Source organism: Trichechus manatus, unplaced genomic scaffold, assembly GCF_000243295.1.
Source record: "Trichechus manatus latirostris isolate Lorelei unplaced genomic scaffold, TriManLat1.0 scaffold00001, whole genome shotgun sequence".
Lineage (NCBI taxonomy): Eukaryota > Metazoa > Chordata > Mammalia > Sirenia > Trichechidae > Trichechus > Trichechus manatus.
Window position 1 is genome coordinate 20,310,123 of NW_004443937.1, and position 15,444 is coordinate 20,325,566.

At 43.0% G+C, this 15,444-nt stretch overlaps 1 long non-coding RNA gene across 4 annotated transcripts in view; it reads right to left on the reverse strand.

Moving 5' to 3' along the window:
- Positions 1-15,147, reverse strand: part of LOC111820164 (uncharacterized) — a 91,337-nt gene extending 76,190 nt beyond the window's left edge. For 3 of the 4 annotated variants that reach the window (XR_002823705.1, XR_002823712.1, XR_002823710.1), the window contains exons 1-4: positions 15,037-15,147; positions 13,691-13,778; positions 8,737-8,817; positions 7,287-7,391 (exon numbers count right to left, since the gene is read on the reverse strand). This is a non-coding gene — a long non-coding RNA (uncharacterized LOC111820164). Of the gene's footprint in view, positions 1-7,286; positions 7,392-8,206; positions 8,251-8,736; positions 8,818-13,690; positions 13,779-15,036 lie in introns of those variants that run through there. The other variant, XR_002823713.1, reaches the window with a different exon arrangement.
- Between the last annotated feature and the right edge of the window lie 297 nt (positions 15,148-15,444).

Below are 15,444 nucleotides of genomic sequence, written 5' to 3' on the forward strand. Positions count from 1 at the left end.
AATGTTAAACAAAATTCTAACTCATAAAAAAAAAAAGAGACCAGACTTACTGGTCTGACAGAGACTGGAGAAACTCCAAGAGTATGTCCCCCGGACTCCCTTTTAACTCAGTATAGAAGTCACGCCTGAGGTTCACCCTTCAGCCAAAGATTACATAGGCCCATAAAAAAAAAAAGAGAGACTAAATGGGCACAACAGCCCAGGGACAAGGACAAGAAGGCAGGAGGGGACATGGTAACAGGGAACCCAAGGTCGAGAAGGGGCTAGTGTTGACATGCCACAGGAGTGGAAACCAATGCCACAAAACAATATGTGTATTAATTGTTTAATGAGAGACTATTTGGTTTGTAAACCTTCATCTAAAATAAAATAGAAGAAAAGAAAGAGTCATAGAAAAGCAGTAAATATTTCGGTGAATTTCTTCAAACTATCCATCCAGTGGAAATGAATAAGTAAGTGTGTTCTTATGTATTAGGAAACCAATTCCTCCGTACCCCTCCAAGGTAAACATCAAACAAACAAGAAAGTATACTGTTCTAAAGAGCTGCTAGATGGATAGTTAGGCCAGACCACCCACCACCATGTCCCTTTCACCAGCAAAGGTTAGTTTTGCCTGAAAAGAGAGGGGACTGGATTAGGAATAACAGATAATGATGAGAACTGTGGTTTTCACCAACCAAATTGACAAAAGAAAAACAGGAGATGATGGAAATAACCCAAATAAGAAATGAAATGGGGGACATTACAAAAGACCCAACTGAAATAAAAAGGATCATAACAAAGTACTATGACAAGCTATACTCCAAACAAATTTGAAAACCTAGAGGAAAAGGACAAATTCCTAGAAACACATTACCTACCCAAACTAATACAAAATGATGTTGAAAATCTGAACAGATTCATAATAAGAGAAGAGATTGAAAAGGTAATTAAAAAAAAAAAAAGCTCCCAACAAAAAAAGCCCTGGCCCGGATGGCTTCACTGGAGAATTCTACCAAACATTCAAAGAAGAGCTTACACCAGTACCACTCAAACTATTTCAGAACATAGAAAAGGAAGGGATACTTCCAAATTCATTCTATGAAGCCAGCATAATGCCGATACCAAAACCAGGTAAAGACATCACAAAAAAAATAAATAAATAAAATTACAGACCAATATCTGTCATGAATATAGATGCAAAAATTCTCAACAAAATTCTAGCCAATAGAATTAAGCATCATATCAGAAAGAAAAACACACCACAACCAAGTGGATTCATACCAGGTATGTAAGGATGGTTAAACATTAGAAAATCAATCAATGTAATACACCACATAAATAAAATAAAAGAATCACATGATCATCTCAACCGATGCAGAAAAGGCATCTGACAAAGTTCAACACCCATTCCTGATAAAAATTCTCAATAAAATAGGTATAGAAGGGAAATTCCTCAACATAATGAAGGGTATCTATACAAAACAAACAGCCAACATCATTCTTAATGGAGAGAGGCTGAAAACATTCCCCTTGAGAACAGGAATACGACAAGGATGCTGTTTATCACCACGCCTATTTAACATTGTGCTGGAAGTCCTAGCTAGGGCAATAAGGCAAGAAAAAGAAATAAAGGGCATCCAAACTGGTAACGAAGAAGTTAAACTGGTAGATGATATGACACTACACATAGAAAACCTGAAAGATTCCACGAGAAAACTACTGAAACTAATAGATACAGCACAGTAGCAGGATACAAGAGAAACATACAAAAATCAGTTGGATTCCTATACACCAATAAAGAGAATGATGAAAAGGAAATCAGGAAAACAATACCATTTATAATAGCCCCTAAAAAAATAAAATACTTACGAATAAATCTAACCAGGGATGTAAAAGACCTATACAAAGAAAACTACAAAATACTACTGCAAGAAACCAAAAGAGATCTACATAAACGAAAAAACACACCATGCTCATGGATAGGTAGACTCAACACTGTAAAAATGTCAATTCTACCCAAAGCAGTCTACAAATCCAATGCAATCCCAAACCAAATACCAACAGCATTCTTTAAAGAGATGGAAAAACTTTATGTGGAAAGGGAAGAGGTCCTGGGTAAGTAAAGCACTACTGAAAAAGAAGAATAAAGTGGAAAGACTCGCACTACCTGACGTCAGAACCTACGATACAGCTACAGTAGTCAAAACAGCCTGGTACTGGTACAATGACAGACACATTGACCAGTGGAACAGAATTGAGAACCCAGATGTAAATCCATCCACCTACACTCACCTCATCTTCAACAAGGGCCCAAAGTCCATCAAATGGGGAAAAGACAGTTTTTTTTAACAAATGGTGCTGGCAAAATTGGATGTCCATCTGCAAAAAAATTAAACAGGACCCATATCTCACACCATACACAAAAACTAATTCAAAATGGATTAAAGACCTAAATATAAAACCAAAAACTATTAAGATCATAGAATTAAAAATAGTATTAACGCTAGAGGTCCTAATACACGGCATTAACAGGATACAAACCATAACCGACAACACACAAACTGTAGGAGATAAGCTAGATAACTGGGATCTTCTAAAAATTAAACACTTATGCTCATCAGAAGACTTCACCAAAAGAGTAAAAAGAGAACCTACAGACTGGGAAAAAAAATTTGGACATTACAAGTCAGACAAAGGTCTAATTTCTAAAATGTACAAGAAAATCCAACACCTCTACAACAAAAAGACAAATAATTCAATTAAAAAATGGGCAAAAGAAAGAATATACCTGAAAAAAATAAAATAAAATAAATAAAATCTGTAGACTTTTAAAAAAAAAAAAATGGGCAAAGGAAACAGACACTTCACCAAAGAAGACATTCAAGCGGCTAACAGACACAGGAGGAAATACTTGCGATCACTAGTCATTAGAGAACTGCAACTCAAAACCACAATAGGATACCATCTCACCCCGGCATTACTGACACGAATCAAAAAAACAGAAAATAACAAACGTTGGAGAGGCTGCAAGGAGACTGGAACTCTTATGTACAGCTGGTGGGAATGCAAAATGGCACAACCATTTAGGAAAACAATATGGCACTTCCTTAGAAAGCAAGAAATAGAAATTCCATATGATCCAGCAATCCTACTCCTAGGAATATATCCTGGAGAAATAAGAGTCGTCACACGAATAGACACAATAGCAAAAAGAGGGAAACAACCTAGAAACCCATCAACAGATGAATGGATAAACAAACTATGGTATATACACACAATGGAGTACTACGCAAAGATAAAGAACAATGATGAATCTGCAAAGCATCTCACATCATGGATGAATCTGGATGGCATTATGCTGAGTGAAATAAGTCAATCACAAAAGGGCAAATATTGTATGACACCACTCCTACAAAAACTCATGAAAAGGTTTACACACAGAAAGAAATATTCTTTGTTGGTTATAAGGGATGGGGGTTAGGTGGGAAATATTAAATAGACAATAGATAAGTGGTAACTTTGGTGAAGGGTAAGACAGTACACAATACTGGGGAAGCCAGCACAACTTGCCCAAGGCAAGGTCATGGAAGCTCCATAGACACATCCAAACTCCCTGAGGGACTGAATTACTGAGCTGATGGCTGTGGGGACTATGGTCTTGGGGAACATCTAGCTCAACTGGCATAACATAGTTTATAAAGAAAATGTTCTACATTCTACTTTAGTGAGTAGCGCCTGAGGTCTTAAAATCTTGTGAGCGGCCATCAAAGATACTCCACTGGTCTCACCCCGTCAGGAGCAAGGGAGAATGAAGAAAACCAAAAGACACAAGGGAAGAAAAACAAAGACCACAACTACCACAGCTTCCATCAGACTGAGTTCAGCACAACTAGATGGTGCCCGGCTACCACCACTGACTGCTCTGACAGGGATCACAATAGAGGGTCTCGGACAGAGCTTGAGAAAAATGTAGAACAAAATTCTAACTCACAAAAAAAGATCAGACTTACTGGCCTGACAGAGACTGGAGAAACCCCAAGAGTATGGCCCTCAGACATTCTTTTAGTCCACGTAATGAAGTCACTCCTGTGGTTCACACTTCATCCAAAGATTGGACAGGCCCATAACACAAAACGAGACTAAAGGGGCACATCAGCCAAGGGGCAAGGACTAGAAGGCAGGAGCGGACAGTAAAGATGGTAATAGGGAATCCAAGGTCGAGAAGGGGAGAGTGTTGACATGTCATGGAGTTGGTAACCAATGTCACAAAACAATATGTGAATCTAGTTTGCTCTGTAAGCCTTCAGCTAAAGTACAATTTAAAAAAAAAAAGAATTGTGGTTTATCATCAAGGGGAAACTGGGATTTCCAGTGTCCCTGAACTGCCGCCTCCGACCAGCTCACCAGTGGCTCTTCTTGGACTGCCCACATCTCCTTGGGCATGCCGTGGTCATCATGGACTGGAAGGGTCTAAGGGATCATCCATATTGGCAGGAGCAAATCTCCAAGACCAGTCCAGGCCCAAAGGAGGGGATTCACAGCCCTCCACTCTCAGAGAGGTGCTGACAATTGTATCAACACCCATTAAAGGAGAAATATCTCCCCTAAAGTTATTTAAAAGACATACGTGGTCATTATCCCTGGGGGGAAAAATAAATTATTTTTACAGGCAAAGAGCTGTCTCTCTCTGAAATTTTATTACATGGGAAGATGAGAGGCTTTCTTAGATGAAATGGGACTGACTCTGTGTAAGTAACCAGTTACTAGTCGTTGTTGTTTCCGACTCATGGCGACCCCATGTGTGTCAGAGTAGGATTGCGCTCCATAGGGTTTCCTTTTCTTCTTCTTTTTTTTTAATGTCTTAAAAAGTTTTTATTTTGCTTTCTGTTTTTAAAATTTTATTTATTTTGTTGTTATTGCAGAGAATATACACAGCAAAACATACGTCAATTCAATAGTTTCTACATGTGCCGTTTAGTGACAGTGATTACAGTCTTTGAGTTGTGCAATCATCTTCACCCTCCTTTTCTGAGTTGGTCCTCCCCCATTAACATTAATTCACTGCCCCCTAAGGTTTCTATCTAGTCTTTCGAGTTGCTATTGTCAACTTGATCCCATATAGATAGTTTTTAAAGACCTTAATGCTCAAGGAAAACATTTTTTACTAGTTAAGCTATTGTTTGGTTTTAAGAAGACTTCAGGGGATATTTTTGGTTTAAGGTTGTCTTAGTTATTGAGTGCTGCTATAACAGAAATACCACAGTGGATGGCTTTAACGGCAGAAATTCATTCTCTCACAACTCAGGAAGCTAAGAGTCTGAATCAGGGTGCCAGCTCTAGCAGAAAGCTTTCTCTGTCTGCTGTAGGGGAAGGTCCTCATCAACCTTCTCCTGGCTCTAGGAGGTTCTCAGCGCAGGGACCCTGAGTCCAAAGGATGTACTCCACTCTTCTTTTCTTGGTAGTAGTAGCTCCCGTTCTTTCTGCTCATTTCTCTCTCTTTTTATCTCTTGTAAGATAAAAGGTGATGCAGGCTACACCCCAGGGAAGCTCCCCTTACATTGGATCAGGGCTGTGACCTGAGTAAGGGTGTTGCATCCAACCCTAATCCTCCTTAACATAACCTAATCTTGCCTCATTAACCACAGGCAGAGATTAGGATTTACAACACATAGGACAATTACATCAGATCAGAAAATGGAGGGTAACCACACAATACTGGGAATCATGGCCTAGCCAAGTTGATACATATTTTGAGGGGACACAATTCAATCCACGACAAAGGTTTAAAGACTATCTCAGGGGAACAGTTTCAGGGGTTCATCCAAACTTCATGGCTCCAGGAAGTCTGAAGTCCATGAGAATTTGAAATTCTGTTCTGCATTTTCCCTCTTTTGATCAAGATTCTTCTACAGAATCTTTGATCAAAATGGTCTGTAACTCCATAGGGTTTTTGAAGGCTGATTTTTTAAAGTAGATTGCCAGGCCTTTCTTCCTAGTCTTTTTTAAATCTGAACGATTTACTGAAACTTGTTCAGCATCATAGCAACACACAAGCCTCCACTGACAGATGGGTGGTGGCTGGGCATGAGGTACATTGGCTGTGAATCAGACCCAGGTCTCCTGCATGGGAGTGGGAATTCTACCATTGAACCACCAATTCTTCACGATGTGAATTTAGAAAGGCCCAAAGCTGACGACCTGTCTCTCCTCAGTTTGGAAATATTGCCACTGTCTCCTGGTTTTTCTCTCCTTTTACTTGGCTGACTCTCAGAACCAAAGTAAAATCCACATATGCCTCATCCAATTCTCACTCTTAATCACGCTGCTGCTACAACATGTAATAATATTTTGTATGATTATATTGCTGTACAAATTCCTTTAATGCACATTAATTCACTTGACCCTTAAAATAACCCAGTGAAGTTGGCAAGGCCTTTTATAGAAAAATGAGGTGCAGAGAATTTGAGACCCTTTCTTAAAAACACCCAGAGAATAACTATTACAGGAGAGACTATGTTATTTCAACCTAGCCTTTCCCCATAAAGGGATTGAAGCTGATAATAGAGAATGCATATTATAAAATAGTGCAATGAACAGAAGGAGCAGGAGAAAATAGAAAACAGAATTGGATGTGTGGGCTGGGAGGAAAAAAAATCTCAGCAAAGATGCACTTCTTAAGTCCTGCACAGTTGCTATCATTCAAAACACCCTGGCAATCTAAGCAAAGAGGGAAACAAGATTAGTTGCATAGTTCCAGCTGTAAATGGTGAGCCAAGGCCAAAGTTCAGTATTATAGCCAAAATTACCCTTGAAAAGACTTGAGCTAGTTTTCTCATTGCAAGGAGTGTCCTATTCAAATCGGCTCTGCTCAGGGGTCACCTGGGTCCACCAGTTAATGGCTCACTCTGGAAATAGGGAATTCTGTCACCAGTCAGGGAGCCCTGGTGGCACAGTGGTTAAGTGCTCAGTTATTAACCAAAAGGTCGGCAGTTCAAATCCACCAGACACTCCCTGGAAACCCTATAGGGCAATTCTACTCTGTCCTATAGGGTCGCTATGAATTGGAATTGACTCAACGGCAATGGCTTTGGCTTTTTGTTTTTGGTCACCAGTCAGGGCAGGGAAGGTTCTAAGAATCATCTCAAGGCTCAAGATCAAGATTTCCCTTTCTGAATCTCAAGAAACTAAGGGGCAATGAAAATGGAGTGACCAAATGGAGTGACCGGTGCTTTTTCCTCAAACTGCCAGAGAATCAGTCCCAAAGTTATCAAGAAGAGTCAAGAAACACAGATAGGTTCCCTTACAGTGTCTGCCCAGGATTCCTCCTGAAGCTCGGATGGTGTCTCACTGACATCTCGGACTCAGGATCCTCTTCTGCAGATAGGAAATTATCCCTTCAACCAGTGCCCCTAAAACAAGCCAAGAGGGAAACAGTTGTATAGTTTTAATTGTATCTGGGAAGACCTTCACAGGGTGTAATAGGCATCTGCTGTTTACACCTTCCAAGCATCCTTTCCTCCTGCTTTGATAATAAAACTCAGCTTCTCCTTTGGGGTCTTGATGGGTTAAGGTACCCCACCACCCCACTTTGCCAAGCGATAGGAACATGTCTCAACCTAGACCATTGTGATTCTTCTAGAAATTAGAATTTGGAGTGGAGTGACAAAGAGCTGAGATATCTGATTGAAAGACCCCAGACAGGATGGCTCATGGGTTTTTGACTAAGATTTTCATGGTTTTTCTTGTTCCCATAGCCTGGTTGGTCAGCTTTTTCTATGAGTCTATCAACTACCCAACATCCTTCCAATGAATCCCTTTTATTAATTAAATAAACAAATGTCAGTTTCTGCTGACTACTATTAAAGAACCCAAACAGACACACCCACCACTCATCTGTCAGTTTGTCATAGTGTGGTGGCTTGCATGCTGCTGTGATGATGGACGCTATGCCGCTAGTTTTTCAAATGTCAGCAGAGTGACCCTTGGTGGGCAGGTTTCACTGGAGCTTCCAGGCTAACACAGACTACAAAGAAAGGTCTGGTGATCTGATTCCAAAAATTAGCCAATGAAAACCCTATGGATCACAATAGAATACTGTCCAGTACAGTGCTGGAAGATGAGCCCTCTAGGTTAGAAGGCATCAGAATACACAGTGGCCGCAAGAATGCACTCAAGCATACCAATGATGGTGAAGATGGTGCAGGACCAGGCAACGTTTTGTTCTGTTGTACATGGGGTTGCCATGGTTCGGAGCTGACTCCACAGCAACTAACAACAACAGATAACATACAGAAAGGTTATAGGTGAGTAGGCAGACCTCTTTTGAAGTCTTTCACTATAGCCCGATGCAGTGTAATCAAACCAGGGGGAGCTTATCAAAAACACCTGGAGAGTTTCTAAACAACTCACACAAGCATTTTGAAAAAGCTGCTGATATCCATGCTTGTTTAAGAATCCCTCTTCCAACAAACCTGAGCTCTAATCCAGGACATACCCTACGTGACTGGGCGAGCCCTTAAGCTCTCAGCATTTGCAAGACCATAAAGTGAATGAGGTGGGGAGCTGTGAGAAAAAGGGGAGTCCGGGTGATTCGGGAGCTCCCCCTACCTAAAGTGCGGGGCCACTCCTCATCTCAGTCAATTGTGACCCCAAGAGAAAGAAGGCGTGGGCTTTCCAGATCTCCCAGCTTTTCAAGACAAGTCAGAACTCAGTACAATTTGCCATAAATAGAAGGTAATCACAAAAAATACTTACAAGTAGAACAAAATGAGGTTACTAAATTCCATCTGGAAATTTTGCTCGCTGAAGACTGAGTCTGAGATCTATGACTCTTTACTGCAAAGAGAGATTACGAAGAGGTGGTAAAACATACCAGCGTCATACAAGACTATCTCTTTTATATAATCAGTAAGAGCATTGTAAAGGAAATAACTTTAACACTATGGAAAGACCCTACACAAGATGGTTTGTGGGTTTTTGACTAAGATTTTCATGGTTTCTCTTGTTCCCACAGATCTGTGGGCCTAATGTACAACTGTCCACCATCTCAGCCACTCTCTTCATCCCCTGCCTTCATGCCTAACCTGGGCTCCCCACTCATGGTGAGACTTCTCAGCCTGCTCTGACATAGCCAACCTGGAGAACCCTTTTATGTCACCTAGGCTGGAAGCTACCCTGAGTCAGTATTTTCTACATCATCCCTCCTCTCCATCTCCTGATTTTCACTGCTCCCTTCCTCGACCTCTGGTCCCCTCCACACAGCCTACATGGGGTCCGGTATCTTCCAACATCCTTTGCCTAAAAGAGGAGGGAAGCAAAATGCTTGGCCAGGACTGCAGGCCCTAGTGGACACTGTCATCGCCTCATGGAACACATGGGCACTAAGAGAGGAAAAGTGATTTGTCCAAGGCCACACAGTGCATAATCAGCAGGCCCGAGGTTTATTCACTCATTTGTTTATCCAATACATATTGAGTCCCTCTGTTATATATTAGGCACTGTCCTAAGGCTTGGAGATAGAGCAGTGAAAGGACACGCAAAGACCCTGCCCTCCATAAACAAAAAAAGAATGCAAGACACTGTCTGGTGGTGGTAAGTGCTATGGTATAACACTGAGCAGGTGCGGCGATAGAGAGCATCTTGGACTGGGTAGAGAGGGGAGGCCTCTTTGAGGAGGTGGTATTTGAGCACAGATCAGAATAAAGTACACCATGCAGATATCCGGGGGGAAAGTATTCCAGGCAGAAGGAAAAAAGCCCCAAGGAAGGTGGACACCTGGTATATTTGAAAATCAGCAAGGAGACTAGTGTGGCTGGAGCAGAGTGAGAGAAGAGAGGAGACTGGAGATGAAGACAGAGAGGTAGTAAGGCGCTATATCATGTAAACCAGGGCATGGAGCAGTACTGAGGACTTCCACTCTGAAGCTGTTGAGCAGGGGAATGGCATGATCAGGGCTCAAAGGTGAAGTAGAAACAGTCTTCTAGGACCCTGTCCAGTGCTATTGGCAGAAGCGCCTGCTGACCCCTTTTCCATTAGGACCACTAAGCACAGCCACATAGGTTGTGCACTGCCCAACTCCAGTTCACACAGACTACAGTATGAACAGCAGCATTAGAGTTACAAAACGTGGTGGTCCTGTTACCTACCAGGCCTGGAGGCTCAGCTGGGCCTAGCGTCATCATGGTGTGTATGACTGAAGCTGAGGTCTCCTGATTCATGTCCTCCCCAGGGCATGGCCTCATACCCCAAACATCCCAGGTTGATGACAAGGTTGGTCTGGGGATGTGCTTTGATAGTGAACCTGAGGTGGGGGAGAAGTTCATTCTGATCTACAAATCTCCTCACCTACCATCTGTTCCCCAGAGCCTGGGGCTTCAGAAGCCAGAGGAGGAGGATATGCGCCAGTGTCACCTCTACCAATGATGAATCTATGATATGCTGGGCCAGGACTCTGGACCGGGCAGAGAAGCAGCCAGCCCCCATCCCTCTTCCCCTCACGTCCAAGCCTCTGGCTTCCGTCCTGCCATGAATGGGTATGAAAGAGTGTAGGGAGACTCACATTACAAATAGTTACCTTCCATTACTTGTTATTTTGTTATTGTTTTGGTTACACCACCACCGCCCCCCCCCCCCAACACACATACACACTAGAGATGAGTCAGGGTCAAGTAAGACACATATCAGCACAGGATTACATTCATCTTCCCTGGTCTCCAAAACTTCACCTTGGACCCTTGTCACACCCACTCCCTCCACCCCATGTGCCTGCCCTGGCTGATCAGAGTTTTTACTACATTTCAAACTGCAACTCAAAATTTAGCTCATTTTGAATCAACCCAGGACACAGGCAGAGAGACAGCAACTTGAGCAGATGGCTTGTCTGGATCGATTGCTCAGAACATCCAGTAAGGCTTGTTTGGGGAGGATGTTTGTCTCCATATCATTGGGGTTTGGGCCTGAGATTTTTATGAAGTGCTAGCATCTCACAGAAAGCTAATAAAGCTCTTGAGCAAGGAAGTGTCATTTCACAAATCCATTTTTAGAAGGCAAGCAGCTAATAAGACACACCAGCTAATTAGCTGAGCTGTGGAAGGAGCAACATGTAAACATCTTGTGGGAGAGCCAGCAGAGAGAAATTACACAGGAACACACAGCTCACTCCCCAGTCCCTTCTGCAGGGGAACAGAGTAGCTCAAGGTACATTCTATATACAAGTCACCATATCCCCAAGGTAGCTGGAAACGTTTCCACTACCCCTCACCCATGCAGAGCTGTCCTCAGAACTTCCTCCTTAGTACAGCTGGGCACATAACTTGGCTCAATCTGAAGCCCTCTGGCAGAATCTCCTTATACCTGGAGTCTTCAATCCAGTTCTGCTTTAGGTATCTATCACTGTGAAATAACTCCAAGACTCAGTTGCTTAAAACGAAAATTTATTACAATCTCTTATGATTCTGTGATTCAACTGGCTCAGCTAGGTAGCTCGCACTCGGCGTCTCTCATGTGGTTACAGTCAGATGGTGGCTGGAGCTGGAGCCATTTGAAGGCTCAGCTGGGCTGGATGCCCAAGATGATTCACTCACATGACTGGCAATAGATGGCAGCTGTTGGCTGGGAGCTCAGCTAGGGCTACTGATTAGGGCAGTGAGGCAACTATAAGCGTCCTTTCAATGGGTCTTAGGCTTGTCACAGCCTGGAGGCTGGGGTCCAAGAGGGAATCTCCCAAGAGACCCAGGTAGAAGCTACGAGGCTTCTTGTGACCTAGCCCTCTCAGAACATTACTTCTGCTACGTTCTATTAGTTAAGCAAGTCACCAAGTCCAGCCAAGATTCAGTGGAGGGAGATTAGATTCTGTTTTTTGATGTGAGGAATAACAGGCATGTATAGGAAAGGAAGGACTTGATGGTGGCCATTTTTAGAGACTCCGTAGTTCCCCAGAAGCAGACCTAGAGACAGTGATTCATGTATAGGAGATTTATGAAGGAAGTGCTCCCAGGAGAAACAGTGAGAGAATAGGGGAAGCAGGTAAGAGAACAGGAAGAAGCCAAGCAAGGGGGTAATTTCAGGCAAAATCTCAGCCTGAGCCTGAATCCAGAGGAGAGAGGAGCTCTGAAGTATAGAGTATGCTTTAGAGCCTGGACTTGAGGCAAGGGAACAGAAGCTCCATATTTCTACAGCTGGCAGCAATCAGCTAAAGGCCATGGGGAGGAGGGACATTGGGGACACTTCCCACTCTCTACCTGTGAGTAAAGTGGCTCCAGTAGCCCAAGGGCAGTCTTCTGAAAAGAAACACAGCCCTGAGAAGTAAAAGTACACAAATGTTGGAGAAGGGGTGCACAGAAATGTAGAAGGGGCCCAAAGGGATCTGGGCAGAGCACCAACTCGGTCTGCTACAACCGGCTCAGAAGGTTGTGGGGAAGAGTAGGGAAATGAGGATTTGTCATATCCTCACGCATTATCTCATTTCACCCTCACAGCTACTCCAAGAGATGAGTTCTGGATCCCCATTTTACACAGGGAAAACCCATGCTCGGAAGGACTGGGTAACTCACTCAAAGAGCAGGATCTGAGCCCAGAATCATCAGAATCTGAAGTCTGTGCTCCTTTCCTCAAACCACACAGAAGTCACAAAAGACTAGGGAACACCAGCTAAAAGCCGCCTCGCGCCACAAAACCATGCTTGGGATGGCCTTCAGGTACAACAGCCAGGCTTCCCACTAGTATCTCACAAAACCACACCATTTACAGAGTGCTCTGCACTGCTGTGGAAGACAGGGCACACCTCTCTACCATTTAAGTCATCTTATTCTCAGGAGTCCCTGGGTGGTGCAAATGGCCAAGCGCTTGGCTGCTAAACAAAAGGTGGAGATTCAAGTCCCCCCCACAGGCAACTCAGAAGAAAGCCCTAGTGATCTACTTCCGAAAAATCAGCCATTGAAAACCCTATGGAGCACACAGTTCTCATCTGATGCACATGGGGTCGCCATGAGTCAGCATCAACTCAATAGCAACTGGTAACTGGTATTCTCAGGAGATGTGTTCAATGATTTGACCGCCACTTAAATCAGTGCTTCTCGGACTATTTTGGGTTGTCACAACTTGAGGGGGTGGTGTTAAGAAGTATCAGGCTCAAAACATCAATAGTGCTGAGATTGAGAAACCTTGATTAAAGGAATGAGTCTCTGACAAGCCTGAATATCCAAGAAAATGTGTGTGTGTGTGTGCTCGTGTTGCTGGGGTTGGGGGGGGGGGCACTCTGGCTATTGTCACGTGCCTCAAAGTCAAATTAACATTGAAAACTGAATTTCTGATGGTTGACTTTCATCCTGAAGAAGTACAACTGGATCTTTTCCTTCTATTTTATCGGCATGTGCCACTTGGAATCCCTGAGTCATTTTCTATTCTGGAATTCATAACGAACCACTGACTTATGACATTCTTGTGCCAGAGGGTCTTGTGACACTTAGCAACTTTAAAAGTGAGAAAATCCGGAGCAGGATGTGTTCCCATCATGCTCTGCATTCTCCATGTGCCGTTCTGTGGTTTCTTAAATATTGAATCTGTTTAATTCAGGAGGGAGAAGATAGTGATGGGTCTCAGCCTTTGGAAATGTGTTTGCTCACCTACATGTAAACTGTGGCCATAATGTCACATGACTGATCATACTCAACGTACACATCCCAACAAGTGTTTACTTTTAAAGTGTCACCTTGGGAGGCTGTATACTTGTTTTTAACAAATCTTCCATTGCTCAAGTATTTTTGGACTTCATCCTTTGGAATTGCCTTCCAGTTCAGCTTAGAACAACAAAAGAAAAAAAAAAGACTCCTTACTTCAGAGTCATACACCTTATTTATGATCTAAAACAGTATTTCTCATTTTGAAGAACTACTAGAATTTGCTAGACTTATCTCCGAACAAATCTGAGTCATTTCTAAATGTCAAATTTGCTCTCAAAGAACCAAAGTCTGTAAGATATTATCTTCAGAACCCAGCTTTTCAATGGATTTAGGTTACAATTTAGAATAAAATTATGCCCAAGGTAAAAGTAAGACTTAGAAATATTCATTGTTCTTATGTCAATTCGTCTTAAGCCATGTTCACAATAGTATCTAACTTTAGCCATGCTTTGGTTAACCTTAGTATTAAACGGATATTTTCATTTTGGCACAACTTCTGTTCCTATGAATGAGTTGCTAAATGTGGCACACCCTATACTGGGTGATAGGAATATAAAAATACATAAGACAGTCCTTGCCTTGAAGGAACACTGATCTGGTGAGAGACAGACCAGTGAGAAGATGATTACAACCAGGGGCAATATTCAAAATATTTTACAACCAACAGGGTACAGGCTCCAACCAATCAGAACATACTTCATGCTAGAGCAGGGATCTGTTTGGAATTAACCCTTCAGTTGCTGAATTATGTAACCATCTGGAAGGAGAAGCTGAGGGCTGGGAAAGGGGGCACAGGGTAGGGAGATAGGGGCCCTCAGAGGATTGGGGCTGTGGCTATCTACCAACCATACCTGAACAACTGGTGCATATCGGCTGACTACCAGCACTATCCCGTGTGAAGTGCACCCTAGATGTCGGCCCAGAAGAGGGCGTAATTAGCTATGCAGACACCTGAGGGCCTGACCATGTCCCCTCATCCCACCCGTGACGGTCCTGCAATCCTGAACACTGACAGTACCCCACCTCAAGACTACCATCTTTTCACTTTCTGCCCCAGAGTCGTCAGCCCAGAAATGAGGGACACTAACACTTCCTGAGACAACCCTCCACCAATGGGGGAGAGGAGGAGAAATGCTGGAGAAATACTGCAGCCTCCTCTTTTCCAATGGATAGTTTTGGGAGGCCTTCTCAGGAGCCCCAGGAGACTCAAGTCTCTGTCACCACAACAGAGACCTCCATAAAGCACCCCATACCAGCTTTCCTTATCCCTGTCCCATTCTCTCTGCCCCCTCACTTCTGCTTCCAGGGATCACCTCCTGCTGTGGATTGAATTGTGTCCCCCCAAAATATATGCTCAAGTCCTAACCCCTGGTACCTGAGAACGTGACCTTGTTTGGAAATAGGATCTTCAAAGATGTTATCAGCTAAGTTAACATGCAGTCATATCGGAGCAGAGTGAGTCCTAATCCATTCTGAGTGGCGTCTTCTAAAAGAGGAGATGAGATACAGAGAGACAGACTGAGGAAGGATGACCATGTGAAGATTCATCCATAAGCCAAGGAGCACTAGGACCACAGAAGCAGGGAAGGACAAGAAAGGATCTAGAGACTTCAGAGGGAGCATGGTCCAGCCAATAAATGTTAATTTGGACTTCTAGTCTCCGGACTGTGAGACAACAAATTTCTGTTTTTATAAACATCTAGTTGGTGGTATTTTGTTACAGTACCACTAGGAAACAAAGACCCTCCCAAGCCCTCTTCTCAGGCTCTGCTGCCAGAGAAAC